General features: G+C 50.4%; 1 long non-coding RNA gene across 1 annotated transcript; it reads right to left on the bottom strand.

Annotated features, from left to right (window-relative positions):
• Positions 1-1,081: 1,081 nt before the first annotated feature.
• LOC109262967 (uncharacterized) lies at positions 1,082-5,595 on the bottom strand. Its single transcript, XR_002078033.2, has 3 exons — positions 5,571-5,595; positions 5,298-5,387; positions 1,082-1,903 (listed from the first exon to the last, which is right to left on the bottom strand). It is a non-coding gene; the product is annotated as an uncharacterized LOC109262967 (long non-coding RNA).
• Positions 5,596-7,511: the final 1,916 nt, after the last annotated feature.

Raw genomic sequence — 7,511 nt, 5'->3', positions numbered from 1 at the left:
CTAGTCTTTTGGATTAGAGTAGGAAGTTGGGAGGCTTTTAATTTATGCTTGGGCCAGTCATTTGTTCTCCGTTTCAGGAGGGAGTAGGAGCCACCTGGATGGAGCCACAGGAAATGTTCCAGGTCAACTACAGTTTCCTGCAAAGGATGGGGTATTTTTGTATTTTTTAGTTCTTTTACATTTTGTTTTTCTTCCTTTTTTCTTTTCTTCCTGTCCTTCACCATCTTTTTCACTTCTTTTTATTTCCCTCCCCCTTCCTTCTATTCTTTCCTCTCCACCTCTCCTTTTTAATTTTCTGCTACCTTCCTTCTTTTCTCCCTCTCCCTTTCTATTCTCATTATTTTTTTCTTCTAAAGCTTTCTTCCCTCATTTCCTTCTTCCTTCTCTTCCTTCTATAGCAGAGAGGCCTGGTCTACTTCTCTGCACCTTAAGACTTTCCTATGAAAGGTGCTCACTGTATTCTGCACAGACATCAAATAATTTTTTTTTTTTTTTTAAAGAAAAGAGGCAAGTCAGCTCCAAAATGCAGAGGGAGCACCCTCTAGGCCCTTTTGCTGTAACAGGTATCCCCTGACACTTTCAGCTGAGTCTTTGCAGTGGCCATGTCCAGCTGGCTCAGTGGCACCCCTTTCCCAGGCTTGGAACTCGACAAACAGGGAGAGTGTGCTCCCCTTGCTAATGCTCCTCCGGGTGCCATCTGGGCCCCTGATATTAGCAAGAATCTTGGGTTGTTGTTTTTACTTTTATTTATTTGGCTATATTTTGAAAAAAATTAAAGTGAATCTCTGAGGCCATAACTTGTAAAACTGCCAGCCGAGAGCCTTAAATCTACCCTAGGGCTCTAGAGGCAGCCCAGTTGAAACCATTATCTAGATAATTAGACAAAAACGAAACTTCCTGCCATCCGGGAAGAGCCACCTCTCACCTATCTGGCGTCAAAGTCCACCATCAACTGCATGTTACAGATAATCGCCCGCTGCGTAGATGCAGCATTATACCCACACAATCTACCAGCAAGCGGCCATTCCTTGGAAAGGAAACACAACAGACACTGCACAAAATCACTTGATTCTGGAAAAAATCAATATCGAAATTAGGTTTATTGTCTGCTTATATGATTAAAAATGACAAAGTGTTGCCTTTTATTCTCATAAAAAGACAGAGGGCTGAACAAAATAATTTACTATGGTATTCTGCTCATTTCATTTGCCTGGCAAAACCTGGAGGAGGCTGAAAGGGTGTTTGTGAAGCTCAGTGGCGAGGCCAGAGACCCCTTGCTCAGGGATGAGCTCGCCAGCCATCAGAGACATGTGCTGCTGCTGTGTGAGGGTATTATATTTCCTAATCTTCAGTTTACAGAAGTGCGGGTCTAGCTTCCTCAGTTCTCAATTCTGCTTCATTCTAAAGATGTGCTGGGCCATCTGTACCTTGCCCCTAATTTCTTTAACTCAAACCCATGTCCCAGGTCTTGTTCCCCTAAATAATTCTAAGGATGACACTGCTTTAGAGGTTGCACGGGTCTGGCAGCGCCAGAGCCTTCCCTCAGTCGTAGCCTCCCAGATCCTCGTCCAGCCACCCTGCATCTTCCATCGCAGTCCTAGTGCGTGTATACATCCGTGTGCGTGTGCGTATGCGTGTGTGTGCGCGCGCGCGTGTGTGCATGTGCGCGCTCACGCCTGACCCTCTGCTTGGCCCGCGCTCGCTCCTGACCCTCCGCTTGGCCCGGAACAGGCTCCCTTCCCCCGAAGGCTCGTGGGTTTCCAGAGTCTGGGCTGCAATCAGGAAAATGGGGTTTCGGAAACCTCTGCACTGGATTCTCCAAGTGTGGCCGGCGGTGAGCGCATTCGAGGAATACGAGTGTATTGGGCGTGCGCTGGTTACACCAACGCCGGCGGGTATTTATCTACGTTAAAAACAAAAAGAAAAACCAAAAAAAAAAAAAAAATCCACCATGTGAATCTCGTCTCAAATTCATTTCCCTCTCCCTTACCTTTATCCCCAGTAGCCGAGTTAGAATCTACCCTCATCTCTCAGCTTCTGCTCTTCGGTCAGAGACCAGCGTGCCCAGAGCAGGCTCTCACTCGTTCACTGCCTTGTTCTAGAACAAAGTGGCTCCCAACCGCGCACTAAGGTTCATGGAGCGTGGCCTGCGAGAGAGTGTGAATAGCTTTAAGAGCACTTAGCACAATTAGGAAAATAACTACCAAGCCAGGTCCCTTAGAATTCCCCCGCGCCTTCCGATTTGGAGCTGGTTCTGTTTAATGGGTTGCACAAGCCGCGGATTCATTTGTTAAAGTCGTTAATTGGCTCTCCTTTTGTTCTGGAACCTGGAGGATTTATCTCCTGGAGGTTTCTGAAATGAAACCTAACCTAACCCTCTCTTCTACGGAGTCCCCAGGGACGTGGCTTCTCCAAGGTCGTTTGGCCTCTTCTCCCGCTCGAGGGCTTAAGGTGAAGCCGGCATGGATTGCTTGTTACTTGGAAATCTGACAGGCCCGGCTGGGTGCCGAAACTGGGCTAGCAGCAGTCCAGCCCCACCAGCTTAGCCTTCTTTCGGTATCGGGCTCGATGCTGCTCTCTGCCCTGTCCGGCCCAGCCAGCGTACCCTCGAGTCAGGCACCTTGCCGGGAGATGCCCAAAGAGAGGAGGTGAAGGCCCTGGGTCCTGACAGGCAGGGCTAGAGGAGGCTGCCTTTGGAAGGAGGAAGGCCGAAGGAGGATTGGGGCATTGGGTGGCCTCTGCTGTGTGGTAGCTCCAGCTCCTTCCTGTGTCAAGGCAGATTCATCTACCAGCTTCTCAGGGAACAAACCCGGCAGTCTCCTATCCCTGTCCGTCTCTCCAGCCTCTTTTCCTTACTGGCCTCTGTCTCCAGCCTTGAGAGTCCCAGAGCTGGGGTTTCCAGGTCAAAGGTCAGACCTTCACTCCTTCACTAGGCTTGAGGTTCCACCTGCTTGGCTTCTGGTGTGAGGTGAGCGCAGGATTCGCCTGGACCATCATTCTCTTTTGGATGCCCATTGCCAACCAAAGAGAGAACAGATGCTGATCTCAGAGCTCCCTCCTCCCCTACTTAGCCCTGTCTGATAAGGTGGGGTCTTAGTGTGTGTGTTTGTGGGGGGGGGGGGGTGTTCAGTTTAATTTAGAAAATCATATCCAGACCATAAAGTCACTCATCTGGATATTTTAGGAGATTTATTTTTATTTTGGTGAGGGTGGGGAGGTTTAATGATTTCTGTAGGTGTCCAAATTGGACTGGTTTTGAGCACAGGATTGACCACAGGAGCAGGCTTCCTTTGCATCATTTCATCATTTCCTTTGCTCCAACCCTGGTCAGAACTGGAAAGAAGTTGTCACAAGGGATCCAGGAGAGGCAAACGAATACCTAGCCCTCCAAGACGGCAGATCTGTTCCAAAGGGGCCGACCTTTTGCATGAATGGGGGCAAGGTCAGCAGAGTAAAAAGCATATTTCTATGCATGTTCACGTGGCCCAATGTAATGAACATATCTCCATCAATTCCTGGAGGCAGAGGGCTCAATTTACTTCAGTTTTAGCAGAGGAACGTCCTCAGCCTTAGCTTTGACTGACTATACAGCAGCAGAGTAGTTAGAATTCTCTCTCCAATGAAAGCGATGGTCAATAGAATTCTCGGTATCAAATGAGCAATAATTTGCTGTGGCTACATGCTGGATAATGAAAGATGTTAGCAGGATCAATAAAAAATGAAAACACTTTTACTTACATCTTGAGTTACTGTTTTAAGAGAGGGAGAGGGATGCAACAAACCCAAAGCTAGGTTCAGAGCCTCCTCACACTCCCCTCAGACACACAAAGCTGTCACCATCAGACATAAGCTTCTTGTAGCCAAGGCCTCTAAGTTACTCCTGTGCTCACAGAAGACTAGGTTATTTACATCAAATTAACTCCTTAGAAACCTGTAATAATTTAACTATCAGAGTTGTAAAAATTTTACTTTTTTCTACAGCCGAAAATAAATTTTAAATTGTTTTCCACCCGGAACTAAAGGTCACCTAACTAGTTGTAGTTTGCCAAAAACAGGAAAGCATCTCAAAGCTGAATTGCCCTTTGAAATGCCTTGAAATAAATGTGCACTTGACCAAGATACCCAGGAGGATGTGTGCTCTTTGGTTGTGCACACACAGGCAAAAGCATAGATTTAATTCTTTTCAATTTGTTACCTATGGACATTAAATCTGCAAACTTCAGACCTTAAACCTATTCTTCCCAGCCTAGTTAATTCCCTCATTTTCTTTCATAATCATTTCGTTTGTTCAATTTGTTTTCAATTTGCACTGAGTTTATTTGTACCTTCCAGTCTGCTTTTTTTTTTTTTTTTTTTTTACCATTCAATCCCAAACACTCCCTCTACATATCTAGTCTTTAAGAAACCTATTATGAAACAATCAGGAGAGCATTCTATATATTTCTTAAGATACAAAGGTTTAAAAGATGAGAAAAATATCCCGAGTGCTCTGCATAGAACGAGTACAACGAAAAAGCTCATGGATTGACAGCTTCCAGCACCGGAACCAATATAAGCAAAGAACATGGGCAAATATGTGTTCGGCTGCTTCTATGGGTTTAAGAAGCCTACAATTTCTCACAACTTCAAAAAAAGAAAAGAAAGAAAAGAAAAGAAAGAAAATAAATTAAGCCGCCGCTTTTTGCTCTCTCACCAGAGAAGCTGGTTCTGCCACTGAGATAATGGTCAATGCTGCAAGAATAGTGGCCTGTGATCATCTTTAGCAGGTTTGGGCTGAATTTGGAGAGCCAACCGAGCAACCTGGGAGATTCAGAAAGCGGGAAGCTCTCTAGGGATGTGGAGACAAGTTCCAATCGGGGTAATTCCCCACTACCCCCGTATGTGAATTCCGAGGGCTCCAGTTCCACAACGCGCACCAATGCAGGTGCTGTTCTGCATCCTCACGCTGCTTCGCAGGAGAACCGCGCACAAACCGCATACGCGCTCGCGTACCGGCCACCCAGCTGGGCACGCCGGGATATTTACTCCCTGCTTGGGAGTCCTCCTCCCTGCCCTCATTTGCTACTTTAAACTCGCCAGGAGGACCCGTTAGCGGTCGTGGCTGGGAGGGCAGGCGGGAGGGGGGCGCCCCCGCTCGGCACCCAGGCCGTGACGCGGCTTCTGCCCTCCGCCCTCGGCTCCCACCCTGTTTGCGTGGCCACAAGCTCAGCAGTGGACCTGAATGGCAGGGCCCCTGGAGCCCCTGCCCCGGCTTACCCACCCCCCTCCCCCCGCACGCGCTTGTGAGACTGGCTTACCCCGGTGGGCGAGTCGCGGCGCATTAGCGGATTTCATGGCAAGTTGCTTCTGTGACAAGCGATCAGGTTCGCGTTGGAGGATTTGCCCCCCTAAGGAGGGAGGGAAACGAGAGTCAATCTGCATAATTTCAAATGTGAAAGAAACCGGGAAACTGGGGAGTCTAATTTCAGGCACCCTAATTCCCCCCTCCTCAGAACCTGTAAGCCGCCCCACCCCGCTCCCGCGTCAATGAACCCTAAGAAAAAATAATCCGCACATGTCGCAGGTGATACCTTTTATTGTGCTCATTTTAAAGACCAGGACGGGTTGGCCCCCTCCATGAAGCCTTTCTCGACAGCTCAGCCCGGGGCAGGTGGGTCAGTCAGGCCGCTCCTGGGCCCGCGGATTCCTGCAGGGTCGCGAGGTGAGGGGTGCGAGAAAGAAAGACCTCGGGCTCCGTGCCAAACGGCCCCCTTTGGCGCGCAGGGTTTGAGCCAGACGCACAAACCCAAATTCCCTCCAGCGCCTTCGGCTCCATCTTTAAATCCAGGCAAAGATCAATTCTCCCTCTCCCTCGCACACACACATTTGCAGCCATAAATAAACAGCTCCCAGCTAAATCAGGAACCGGAGAAGAGAAAGAGAAAAGGAAGAACAGAGAAGGATGAGAACCGGAGAACGGGTCTCGCTTCTCCCAGGAGCCGGGTGGCTCCTTTTGGTCAGGCCACCCTCGCATTTGGGGTTGCAACTTGCATTTGAATAGCTGCCTGGGCTTGTTATGGACCCGGGAAAGCTCTGAAAGGGAATCACTATGCAAATTGTCCCAGTTACAATCGAAAGGTTCGATCTTCAGGAGCTGCCTGACGGAAGTTGATGTCAGCTATCTGTGCATTAGGGTTGCATTACCGCCTTCCCTGGCCTTCTCACCACCCCCTCTCGCGCCTGCCAGAGAGGCTTTTTTTTTTCTTTTCTTTTTTCTTTCTTTCTTTCTTTCTTTTTTCTTTTTCTTTTTTTTTTTTTTTTTTTTTGCTTATGTGTATATTTTCCCTCAGTAATTAAAAAAAAAGCGGCGGGGGGGGGCGGGGGGAAGGCTGAAGGTGGTGGCGTAGCTGGCTCCGGCCTGGGAGGCCCACGGGTGGAGGGAAGGAGGTGTGGCCGCTCTGGTGGGTAGGAGAGGGTGGGGGGAGGGTCATTCTTTTGCAGCAGGTGTTGACGGTGCGTCTGAAATCAAACATTTAGAAACGTTTTTTTAGCGCTTTGCTGGACTAGATGGCGACGAGGGGTGGGGGCAGAGATGTCTGCCTCCGCCCGCCTGCTTGATCCTACAATGCTGGCTACAGATCAATACCCGCTCACTGTAATCCTAGTAATTGTAGGACTCGCAGCTTTTATTTAAAAAAATAATAATAATAAAAGGACACTAGAGCGCGGGCAGAGGGCTGAGGCAGCGTGGCTAGGCGTGGTGCCGCCGGGCGTCTTTCTGGGCTCCCATCTTTTACCTTATTACCCCGAAAGCTCCCCGCAGTGGGATGGTTTTGAGATTCCAGCTCTCAGGTATTAGCCCGGGAGGCGCAGGGACCCTCGGGAACAGCGAGGCTCGAGTGGCTTTCGGCCGGGAACCGCGCTCGCTCGAAGGTACTCCTTGCGGCTTAGGGCAGGCCGCGTGCGGTAGAGCGGTCCGCGCGGAATCCAGCCTCCTTGCGGGCCCTGGAGGGAGGGCCAGGCCTGGAGGTGGGCGTCCTGAGATTGGACAATGGCTTGCTGGCCTTAGGCCACACAGGCTCCCGACCACGAGGCTGCGGGTCCCGAGGATGTTGGAACTTAGGCCTTTCGGTATAGAAGACGCGGTTTTGTCCCGCTTCGGCCGCTTCCAAAGGCCTGAGGGTGGGCCAGGCTTCCACCTGCCAGGGAGAACGCCCTGCTGTAGGCCTGGCGTGGGCGCTCCACCCGGGAGGCTGGCAGGGGCACTAGGATCCGGCGGTTTCTCCCGCGCGGCCACTGAGGTCTTGGCTTCCACCGGGAGCGCAGCCATGGCCCACTGACCCCGCTGTTCTCCTGCGCCGGGCGTGTTTGCAGGGCGCCTGATGCTTGGGCCGCCCTCCCCTTGCTGGCAGAGTCGGGGCAGGACCGCTGGGGCCTGGGGCCGTAGCCCCCACGCGGCTGGCAGCGCGCAGCTTCTGGAGACCTCGAAGATGACCATCTGTCATTCAATTAAGGTTTCAGGGCAGCTGATG

This window comes from Panthera pardus, unplaced genomic scaffold, assembly GCF_024362965.1.
Source record: "Panthera pardus isolate Hobbes unplaced genomic scaffold, ASM2436296v1 HiC_scaffold_24, whole genome shotgun sequence".
Lineage (NCBI taxonomy): Eukaryota > Metazoa > Chordata > Mammalia > Carnivora > Felidae > Panthera > Panthera pardus.
This window is presented reverse-complemented; position numbering and strand designations above follow the sequence as displayed.